Source organism: Rhododendron vialii, chromosome 9a (genome assembly GCF_030253575.1).
Source record: "Rhododendron vialii isolate Sample 1 chromosome 9a, ASM3025357v1".
In the NCBI taxonomy this organism is placed as follows: Eukaryota; Viridiplantae; Streptophyta; class Magnoliopsida; order Ericales; family Ericaceae; genus Rhododendron; species Rhododendron vialii.
The window spans coordinates 7,237,355-7,250,043 of NC_080565.1; positions in this window are offsets into that span (position 1 = coordinate 7,237,355).

The following is a 12,689-nucleotide window of genomic DNA, read 5'->3' on the forward strand; positions in this document are numbered from 1 at the left end:
GGGTGTTCTTCCTTTAGAAGATTTTTTCATTTTTTCATTGTTTTTCTACCCTATAATGGGCTTATTTATTATATTGGTTGAGTTGTTGAGCCTAGTTATCTAGTAAACTCTCACAATTGATGTAATGTCCTAAGTTTATACTCTATATCTGATGTAAAATGATATCTTCTATTGATTGACAAAAAAAAAAAAAAGTAGCTCCGTTTGAAATAACAAATCAATCTTTGTAACTCAGCTTTTTGAAGGCTTATTTTGCCATTCATAATGTACTACTATATATCATTAATGAAGCTTTTACTCAAATCCGACTTGGATTTGGGATTGTACATTTGAGTCTTTTATGCGAAATGAGGGGGTGTTCCGATTTCTAGAAAAATGAACTTTTAGAAAAAGAATGTAATTTCAAGCTCAAATATAATGAAAATGAGAAAAAAAAATTAATTTTTTTGCACTATTTAAAAGATCTCATTGAGATCTATCAAACAAGATCTATATTGATAGGAAAATTATTTACGTAAACACATGATTTTTGAGCTTGAAATTACCTTCTTTTTCTAAAAGTTACTTTTTTCAAAAAGCGGAACACCCTTTGAACCTTTTATTCAAGTAAGGGCTTGAGATATGCTAGCTCTAACAACAATATAAACCAAAGATAGTTCCTATAACAGCCTTCTACAAACTACTCCATTTATTCAAAAAACAAACTATGAGAAAACAAATACCCAATAACATGAATACACATCACCCAATAACATGAAATCACATGATGATAGAGAAAGCAAGACCAGATCCACGTCCGATTTAGGGAACTATTGACATTTCTACCGTCTTTAACCACATGATTTTCCGCCTCCTTGCATCGACCTCTCTTCACCTTCAGGCATGCACCCATTTTGACTTGTCATTAACACAGCTCATTATAGCAGCTCTGCAAGCATGATTGCGGTCCCTGGGACTTTGCTTGTTGGCATTTCCTCTTACAGTATATTTGGCAATCTGTGTATTACATTTAGATATTATGTGCGTATTAATTAATTCTCATATTTATAGATTTTACATGCGTATGATTAATACATTAATAGAGGTAAACATGCAATCAAGGACTAAGGACAGAGCCTCAATTAAAAGCCGATAGGGCCAGACACCCAGAATCATACAAAGTTCGTAGCTTTTTCTACTTGATAATCCGAGAAAATAGTAATTAGTTAAAGGTAAATGCTAACCTCAGCCTAATATATAGACAGAGTATAACGTGTAAGGCTTCAACCAACTTCACTATCCACTCTTTTTTTTTTTGATTTTATCCACTTGAATTTACTATCTTATCATTTTTTTAATACACTTTTTCACACATCCACGAGCAATATTATAATTTCATGTGGATAAAAAAAAAAAGGGAGTGTGGATAGTGAAAAAGTGAGTGTGAAAATCATTTTTCAAATATTATATGCTTTTTCTTGTAGCAAGAAGGGGGGAGAGTGAAATATTGAGAGTTTACCATCCACAGGACCCGGTTTTACAATTAATCTTCGAAGCTTGACTTCTGAATGCATAGCAGCGATTCTTGGAATATAAGCAAGATGATGGTGATCCTCATCATGAGCTTCTGGTGGAAGGGCCGGCATTGAATATTTCGGGGTTGTCCCAGGTGGAACCGTAATATGGAGCCCCTATATGTTTTGTAAACCAATTTGAAAAGACTTAATTAAGTATTTTTTTCACAAAATAATTAGAATAAGGTTGCTTCATAGAAAAATGAAGAGAACATATATAAATCTGAAATATTAGGAAAATAAAGCTAAAGGCCAAGAAATTAGGGGAACATAAACCTTATGTTATGGTGTGATTGGCGGCCGGCCTTTTTAGCCAATGCCTAGCTAGGGCTGGGCCTGTTGGGGGCTGGATGCATCGAATCATGAGAATAATGTTTATAATGTTCATCATAATGTTTAATTCTTTTACAGATGATCGATCATGAGCCTCTCGTGAATGAATATATAAGGGCACGATATATAAGTAATGTTCTAAAGTATTCAAGCCCCAGACCCTTTGCTGGGGGATAAACATGCTAAACATAACACCAACGTTTTATTGGGTAAAAATTTGATAAATATTTCAATAGTCGTTTAATTATGTCAGAAACTTATAACATATGAGGCACCATTGTATGATAGTGCCAGCAAATTCTGTGAATGTAGAATGAATCCACTGTAACAAAAGTACGTGTACGTATATGTGTTTGAAATTACCTCATGGTCATGTGCTATAACGTAGGATGAAACCTGCAAAAGCACATTTTTATTAGTTACTTTGAATGCAAATCAATTAAGGAGAAGATGAAACATCTAAATAGGACATAATGCGGCGTATGATTTTGTTTCCCCGGCCTGAAACATAACATTGAATGAAAATTATATTTAGGAAAAAAAACGTTCGATGTGTTTGAAATAATTGTTAAAGAAAAGAAAATAAAGATGGACAGTACGGTCGACTATGTCAGATACCGGATTATGTCGTGTGTAGTTCACATGTGTGTGATAGTATATATAGGACATACCCATGAGGAAACTGCAAGCAGAAGAAGCATAATTTTCATTGCCATTTCAATGGTAAGAAGAAAAATGAGAGAGAGAGAGAGAGAGAGAGAGAGAGAGAGAGAGAGAGAGAGAGAGAGAGAGAGAGAGAGAGAGAGAGAGATGTTTCAAGCGGTGAATTGCATAGATGAAACAAAGGTATATATAGAATCAACATTCACGTACAAAATCCTTAAAAAAAACAAAAAGAAAGAGGGACCATGTTATGGGTGTTGAATTTCCACATTAACCTTCCCCAGTTTGAAGTGGTGTTGAATTTCCACATTAACCTTCCCCGGTTTGAAGTTTTGGGATTATTTTTTTTGGTAATCTGAGTGAATATATAGAATCAAGAGTCTTGGGTGTGAACGCCCATTCAAATCATCGAATAATTGTAAATTAATACAAGCCGGAGCATCATCAAAGATGCTGAAAACCAAACTAGCATCCCAGTGCAAATTAGCTAAAATGTCCACGCATTTGCATTGATCGATCTGCAACCATATCTCTCCTCTCTCCTCTTTAATAAGAACGTGTTTCGCTTGCCACTTTTTGGATGGACAATTTTGCCATTTGTAGTCTTGGCTTATTGTTGGTTGATTGTTGGATGAAATTGTAATTTAAGTTTTTGGACTTGCTAGGCTACGTGTTTGTTTGCTGGTTCTTGCTGGGTTACGTGGCAAAAGGAAGTGAATATTTGTGTTTGGGTGGAGCTGAAAGAGCAGGAACCAAACCCGCAAATAGCGAAATCCGGTGGGTTGGAACAAGGCCCAAATCGGACGGGGTTTTTCTCTTTGCGACTTCTTTTTCTCTGTCCTCCATCTGAAGCGATTTCTTCCTCTCTCTTTTTGATCGCGTGCGAGCTCGATTTGGTTGGGATTTCGGAGCACCCAGGTATCTCTGGGTGTGGTAGTGTTGGGGTTTTTCTCTTTGCGACTTCTTCTTCTCTGTCCTCCATCTGAAGCGATTTCTTCGTCTCTCTTTTTGATCGCGTGCGAGCTCGATTTGGTCGGGATTTCGGAGCACCCAGGTATCTCTGTGTGTGGTCGTGTTGATTACCTATTTGTGTGCGTCCATTTTCGACTATTGTTCTTACAATGAAATTAATTGCAAGGCCTTAGTGTTGAGTTAGATCAAAAGAAAGAAGGGGGTTTACTTTTTATTATCTTTTTGGGTGTCGCTTTTTTTCATTTCTTATTTTGTTGGGATTTACTTTATGGGTTTCAGTGTCTTATACGGGCTTTGTGTTGATTTGGATCACACAAAAAAAAAAAAGGAGGAGGAGGAGAGGGATATGCTGTCTTTGGGGTGCATTTGTTTTCTTAGTTTGTGCTTCCATAAGAGTATCAGTTCTGTTCCTGCATCTTCTTGCATGTTTTCCTTTTGTTTTTGCTTTCTACAGCCATGTGTGGTGTTTGATTTTGGGTTGCATGTGTTGTTTTAAGCACTTATGTGGGTTTGATTTTTTGTTGCATGTGCTGTTTTAAGCACTTATTAGAAATTGAACTCAAAAGAACGAGGGTTATAAGCAGAGAGAGAAGCGATTTTTCTGAGGGTGGTTACCCTTTCTACATAACCATGACCAGATCATCTAAGCCAATGATTTCAGGTCAATCAACAGCCCTTTATGTATGTGTGTGTGTGTATCCACCCCCTCGAAATAAAAGATGTCCATCGCTTTTTTGGCTTGAATAATTTTGCCTGAACCAGGAGTGCCTAATAATTTTTCCATAGCCCTTTATGTATGTGTGTGTATGTACATATGATAACTTTAGAGTGTTGTTAATATCACATCGTTATGATTTGCATGTCATGGAATCCTATAACATATGATTGGTAAGACCATAGGAGACTCAATGGAAATATTTTAAAGCTATGGTGTTGTCCGTCATTCCATCTCAATGTCTCCAACTCCATCTCAATGTCTCCAACTCGACTTTCTTTGTTAGACTAGAATGGTTAGATGAACATTACATATTTGGTTTTTGTTTATTTCAATGTTTGGTCTACTCTTTTCATTCCTCCCGTTGGCTATGGGCTAACTGAAAATAAAAATGCAACCGATCAATATATTATTTTTAAAAAAATAAACAAATAAGCAGGCGAAATGGGCAGTGTCTAGGCCATCTTAGACCCAAAGAGAAACCAATTCTTTGAAAAGCCTCATTATTCTGTTGCATCAATTCAATTTGGTGATTTTGAAGGTACAATGTTAGTTATCCGGCAATGTATCATCTGAAAGAAAGGATGCGAAGCTCTTCAACTGCAGTCAGGTTTTGACCTCTCTTTTTTCTTCCATTCGATTTGTTTCTTTGATACTTTGGTTTTCCCAATCTTGTTGATGCAAATGAAGAGTGATTTTGGTGGGAGATAGCAGAGAGGGCATTAGAACTCACTGGAAATGATGCCTGTTTTCTTCATGTTGATGATTGTGGGTGGAATTTTCCGCTTCTCTTGGACTGGTTTATTTCATCAGCCGCTATTTGTACTTTATCAGATATGCACCGGAGATCCCCAAAACTGCATCAATGGATTCATGCACTCATCTTTCTCTTATACATCCAAGCAAACCATTTTGCGTGCCTCATCGTACTTATTATTTCAAGAATTCTTAATCTTGGGTTTTGTGTTGCAATGCCATGGTTATTCATGGCCGACTTATTTGATGGATTTATGTCAAGCATCATTATCATGATAGGACACATGGAGGGTTTTACTATTTCAAGGCCTATCGCAAAGCATCAAGGCACTGGTCACTTGGATTATAAAGCTTAGAGTAGCTTTGAGTGTGACTAAAAAGATATTTTAGACCTCAGTGATAATTTGAGATGGACTCTAAAGGGTGATCTGGTTAGGAGATTGGATGCTCTTGTGCATAACTCATTCATGTGCTATCGTACTAAGGTATATCTTAATATATTACTTTTCATGGTAGTTATTCGTGTAGATTAAAAAAAACATGCTTTACTGTTTAATCAGTTTGAATATTCAAAGTGTGGAACCACCATTCCAGTTAATATTGTCATTTGTATTGCCAGTAAAAGTTATGCCATTCCATTTATATATATTGGTCTGCAGTTCGTTGAGTGTCCATTTTGATATGTACATATAGTGGTTTCCAATCTTATTATAGGTGTTGGGATTGGACAATGTTATTCAATCCATATTGGCAGGAACTGCACCCTCCACAAGGTTAGTAAAAAAAAAAACCAATTTATCTTTTAGAGTACAAGTTCATTAGTTCTTAGAATAATTTACTGAATTTTTGTGTCTAATATTATTCTTGATCATTAGATAATCTTCGCACTGTTTGTCTGCCATTGACAATTGAAGATGATTTTCCGCTAATCAAATATGGGAATTGGTGCTTGTCGGGGACACTCATCTGCAGGTATAGGTTAAATGCTTTGGGTTGTGTGCAGTTTTTATTACATATTTCTGAATAGTTAGCTTCAAGGATTTTAATTATGATGCAAAAATTTGAAAGTAGGCTTGAACCACTTCTTGAAGTCTAAATCTGGAGAATGTTTTTATTAGGATGGGAAATTAAACTTGGTCCATACCCCTTAACAACATGCATCTGAAGTAACCGGTTCCTAAAATTTATCCAGGCGACACCAACCCAACAGAGGACACCCCAGAAAATGAAGATGCTCTAGACATCACATACACACACACACACACAAAAGAATAGATAGCTCTTTGCATTAGTTTTTTGCAAAAACTAATCTCAGCTAGATAACAAATCTTTTGGTGTGTTGAATTTGCCTTCCAAATACTTTATGTATGTCTAACTTGCATAAACTTTACAATGATAGCAAGTCTTTTGCAGTTTGTGTTTGAATTGAATGGGGAAATCCATGAGTATAGCGAGTTGCAGTCTTTGTTGCCACCTGGCCCTCCTCGACGGGGTGGATTATGCAAGAATTCGGGGAATCCACGAGCCATGGCGGAAGGTCCACTGGAATGATAGAAACGGGAATAAGCTTGCAGAGGCAGTTATATTCCAACCAAAATATTATACTATTGGAGATCATTTAATTACTCCCATAAGCTACAACGTTGGTCAAGTTAGTATCATGATACTTCATGTTTTCTGATTATCACATAGAAGCCGATGTAGGTGGGGTTATGTCGATATTTGAATAGTTGTCATTATAAGCTTTTCTATGTGATGAAAGCGGTCCATTATCTCGCTTGCGCACCTTTTAGGCTGAGCACAATATCCTTATGCACTCATTTCACATGTTAGGTGTAGCTCGTGTATTCTGTGGCTCTCTATTAAGTGCTATGCATGGTTCAAGGCAAAAACTTATCTAGACCATAACTTATACAACTAGCAATTTCTGATGATACACTTGATCAAACTTATCCATATAACTCTTGCTATCATCAACAAGAGCCATAATTTAAAGAAAATCCAAAACGCATCTATACAACGGGCATGAATGACGTGCTTTGCACGTCGGCATGCCCCTAGTATATCTAAAGGATACCTTGGCTAGCTGGTTGTCCGCGTTGGGTTCGATCCACTTTTTCGGAGGAAGTGAGGAATTGAGATTCATGCATACATGCGAAGAAGTTCAAAAATATTTTTGTAGTTGCGGCTAGGGTGAGTTTATGAAAACTTGTAAAGAGTAGCCGCCCGGCGTGGGGTTTAGATTTGCCAGATCGTCCCATAAATTAATTACCCTAGCTCGGAAAGAATAATTCAAGTAAATTCAATTGAAAGAATAATCATAAGCCTAACGACTTTATTTTTGAAAAAACACGCGATCCGATTTAGAAATGACTCCAGGTTTTAAGATTTTGAAGCTAGAAAGATGCATTCAGCAATTCTCAGTTAAGAGTGAGAAATGTGTTAGGCATCTTTGTTTTTTTGTACTCTCAGAGCCCGTTCCAGAACACCTGCTTAAAAAATAAGTACTTATTTCACATTTTCAAACTCAAAAGTAATGTAAAAGAAAAATAAATTTTCAATTTTTTTTTTGCACTGTATTAAAGATCTCATTGAGATCTCTTAAACAAGATTCATATTGCATATTTTTAAATTTCAATAAGCTTATTATTTTTGAGCTTGAAATTACCTTCTTAAAAAATAAGTACTTATTTGGCTTTCTGAAACGGGGCCTCAATTTCCTTACTACCAATTTTAGTGGGAAATAGTCAAATTTGGCCACGAAAAGGGTTGGGTTATTTTATTCAACCCAACTTCGTGCTACAAAATAGTCCAAGTAACTACAACTCAAGTTTGTGCTACAAAATTTTTGAAAAAGCCAAGGAAAGTGACCGGGGAGACCGACGGTGGGAACCAATGGTCACAAAGGCCCATTCAAGGTTCGTACGAATGATTCGAGCCATTTAATAATTTAAAAAAAAATGAGTAGACTCGTGAAAAATTATCTCAATCCGATATGTGTAGGTGTTTGATCCAATTTTTCATTTTTTCATTTAGATTTGGGATTCATGAAAAAATAAAAGATTTGATCGTGTACCTAAACATATTGGATTTGAGTTGATTTTTCACGGGCGCATTTGTTTTTTTTTTTTTTATAATTATTGAACAACTCGGATCATCCGTACGGAACGACCCCGTGTGGCCATTGGTTAACCTGTCGGTTTCGTGGCAAAGTTGCAAAAATTTAGAGATGGATCTGATCTTGTTAACACTGCCCGTCATTCGGCCGAACCAGTCAAACAACTCAAGGGTGTTTCGTGAAATTTTTATTTGTAGTTGGAAAGTTATTATGTGTTTTCGGTAGTGAATAAGATTTGAGAAAATGTTAATTTATTTTCGGTAGTTAATAAATTATTGATTGGTATATGAGTGAAAAAGTTGGTAAAAACTTTTTTGTTAGTGAAAACGAGATGATAAAAACTGAAACTTTTTTGTTAGTGAAAATGAGATGGTAAAATACATTAAAATTTTAGTGTTTTTTGTTAGTAGAAACGAGGCCTCAATAATGTAGTACTTATCAGAAGAAAAAAGAACAACCATTAACAGCGAGGGTGCTGAGCTTTTGTGAATAATTGGGTTGCCGATGTTGGAGATCTGTATTGGTGAATGATAATTGCAAGGTGTTTTTTTTTTTTTTTTTCATTTTCTTATTGCAGGTTTCCGATTCTTTGCTTCTTCTTCTCCCTTTTGTGGTGGTTTTCTCTCCGGTTTCTTGCCGTGAGTTTTTCTCCCGACTAGATTTCTCCCAGTTGGGTTGTTTTTGGTTGTTTCTTGTTTTTGCAAAAAAAAAATTTAATTGGTTTGGGATATTGTCTGTGGGATGAATTCCTACTATCTTGATTACTTGGTCCTTGATCTGAGGACGAGTTTTGATTTTGATGTAATCTGATTAAAGTTATAAATTATAATATCATTTATTATTAGTTGAAAAAAAAAAAAAACCTTTAAATATTGACCCCGAGTCTTGCGTGAATCACACCTAATCTCACCTCAGTGAGGTCTAGGTAATTAGATACTGTGAGCAATTATAGATACGCACATCTATAAGCATTGATAATAGAAACGTGTCAGATCACGTGTTTCTTGTCTATCAGACTTGTACGTATAAGTACATTTCTCTTATCTGACAATTTTTTTTTTGTGTTTTTTTGTTCTTTTTTCTTTCTTTCGACCGGCGATCTCCTTCATCGTCGAGATGCCATTTCAGTTTTTGAAAAGTCTACGGTTCGCCTTCCAAAGGGATTCCAACGTTCTGCCCGGCCCATTTCGGCCATCGGATTGTCGATCCGAGATGTCTAAATTTTTTTAAAAAAAAGAGTAGGCCTATTTCGATCGAGCACCTACACACATCGGATGCCGTTGATTCTCGCGTAAATTCACTGATACTTTTTTTTTTCCGAATTTTTAGATAGCTCAAATCGGCCATCCGGTGATCAAATCGGAACCTGTAGTCTCTCTCTTCAGCTTTTGACAATAGTGATGATGATGGTTCTTAATTTGGTCCCCATTGCTGGTCTGATGATGAATCAAATAGTTTTGATTGGCTTCCCGATCGGTTTATTTGGGGAGGTTGTTGTCGGTTCTGTGTGCTAAGTCCATGTCGTGCGAGTACGCTGACTTACAATTTGTTAGGTTGTTAGGTTTGTATTCGCTTACGGTAGAAGGGGACTCGCAACTATTGGTTCAGATTTTGAAGCAGAAATTGTCATCAAAGTCATTCGAGAATTGAGAAGTTGATCCGTTTAGGATTTGTGATTTTTTTCCGCAAATCGGTAAATGTAGTTGTGCACACATTGGCAATTTCGGGTTTGCTAGGTTTTGGTATTCGTAGTTGAGTAGCTAGACCTCCTGATCAGTTATACATTGAATCATTTGTGGGACGATAATCATCTTATTTGATGTACTGTTATGCGCTCTTTTTTATCAATAAAAGTTTCTACGATGTTGACAAAAGGAAAAAAACTTCGATGGGCTTGTCTTGCTTTAAAACATCAATTAACATCTTAAATTTTCAGTTTTTAATATGTCTTTAGCTCTATAAATTAGCTGGTTTGCTTTATTAGCTATTTGTAACACTGTATTCATCATTCTTATAGACCGTCGGATCAATTAGAGCATGTACACCAACGGATAGCTAAACTACCTTATGAATAGTTCACAAATCTGATTTACCTATCAATTTTTTTTTTCACAACTATACCAACATTATTTATTTTACATAACACTTATTAAAATTCTCACCCTTTTTCTTTATCCTTTTATTTGAGAAAATTTCTTTTATATCCCTTCGACTTTGACCAAAGATTCATTTTTGTCCTTTACCTTTTAATTTTGGCATAAAAATACTTTGACTTTCTAATTTTTTTTCATGGCATCCTTTAGGGATATATACATGGAAAATTCTAAAATCAGCCCAATGAGCTGACGATAGTAGGTGTATGAATGTGTATTAAATGATGTAAAAAGTGCACAGAAATACGTATTTTTCTTGTCTTTTAGTGTGTTTATCGTCAGCCCAGTGGGCTGACAATAGCAAGACCGGCCATATATACATATATACACGAAAAATATGGTGTTTGGATCAAGCACCCTACACATATCGGATGCCGTTGATTTTCAGGTTGGCCCCCTGATTTTTTTTTTTTATAGAATTTTTGGACGGCTCGGATCGGCCGTCCGGTGGCCAGAGACGGCCTGGCGCGGCTGTCGATCCCTATAGCAGGACTCAAAAAATAGATTCCTTCTAAAGGATGACATTGAAAAAAATTGGAAAGTCGAAATATTTTTATGTCGAAATTGAAAGGTGAATGACCAAAATGAATTTTTGGTCAAAGTCGAAGGGATATAAAAGAAATTCTCCCCTTTTATTTTTATCATTTTCGATCACAACCAAATCTTGAAATTGAAAAACGTACCCACAAATCTCTCTCTCCAAAACCATCGAAAATGGCACAAATCAAGTCCAAAAATTGAACCCACAGATTGAGAAGCATCCCCAACTTCTTCTATCTATCCATTAACTATTAGTAAATAATACATTAGCACTATATATTTCCATATACGTTCATATATACTGTATCTACATATACCGAGCAGGGTAAGATCGAGGTCTCCGGACCTCACGATGATCGACGACATCGCCGGACCTCTGTTGAAGATTGATTCTGGCAAACAGTAGAGAGAGAAACCCAAGCCTTTCTTCATTGAAGACCTCTCTCGTGATAGATTTGACTTGGCCAGACCTCCGATGCAGTCAATTGATTCCAGATCCAAGTTTTTCTTTGTTGGACCTCCCACGCCTTTCTTGGTTCCAGTTTGAAGTCTTTCTTCGTTGGAGAGAGAGAGAGAGAGAGAGAGAGAGAGAGAGAGAGAGAGAGAGAGAGAGAGAAACTAATTGTTTAAAGGATTGCTCACGAACAGTGCATCGGTATTATTACCGAACCATTTCATCAGAGCTATTTTAGCTTCTCTTTTACCTAATCTGCTGCAACTCGTTTTACCTACTTTTCTTCGGTAAAATAGCTTATTTTGGCATTTTAGCTCTTCTCGTGTACATGCTCTTATGCGAAAAGCGAAAATACTCCATGGGTTAACCTTTTTGAAGTTAAATATTGTTTGGTGGTTGCTACTATTGTTGAGTAATGCTTGACCGATTCCTAGACCTAAAATAATGGGTTGCCCCAAGCGTAGGGCGGAGACCGACGTAGCACAATATCCGGTAAGACCGGAGTCGAATCCACAAAGACGGTGATGTGTGCTTACTAAAAACTCGGGTTGTTATAATTTAAACGGGCTCTTAGGTAGCCACCCCTTTGACGGTTGATTTGAGATTAAACTAAACCTACGAAATTGATTGTACTTTTTAGATAACTAAAAGAAAGGTACGGTCGTAGAGTTCATAGCACTTATAACTAGTCCGGATTAACCTGCTCTGTTTGGAGTTTTTCAAAACGTTTAATTTTAGATTGAAAAAGATACCCCGCAAGATGCGAGACCTTAGGGTCGTCGTTTACCCATGCGCAGCGAAGAATGAGTTTTGGACCCCCATTCCCCCGTTCACATGGGCTCCGACAATGCCCTGGTTCGTCCACGGGAAGTATTTTTCAATCTAAAATCGTTTTCTTTATTATTTGAAATTAAGAGCAGTGTCCGAACTGGTCACGGTGTGCTAATCACCCCGCGACCCTACCTAAACGTCTACTCACTAAACATTATGCATGAAATAAAAGAAATCCTAATTTGAATCATGCTTCTATTACTCAAGATATAAAATAAACACAGAATCTAAACCAAACAAAAATAAACATACAACTTTTATTAAGAACGGAAATTAAAATAAGTTACTGAAGTATGAGTAATTAAACAAAGCATAAAAAAAAACTTGAAAGAAAAAAAATCGGAGGAAAAATAAACCATACTGGGAACAAAGAACGGCAGCCACGTTCCTCTTGATCTCCGCCGGTCTCGGCCTTTCGTTCTCTGATGGCGTGAAAAAAAGAATCCTGATGGGAGCCCCGTTCCTTTCTTTTTCTTCCGTGTGTCTCCCCCTTTTTTTTTCTCTCCTCCCCCCCTTTTTAAAGAGATCTTTGCAGCCTCCTTTTTATATTTTTTTCGGCTGACAGCCGCCCCTTTTTTTCAAGCAGCTGCTGCCGATTTTT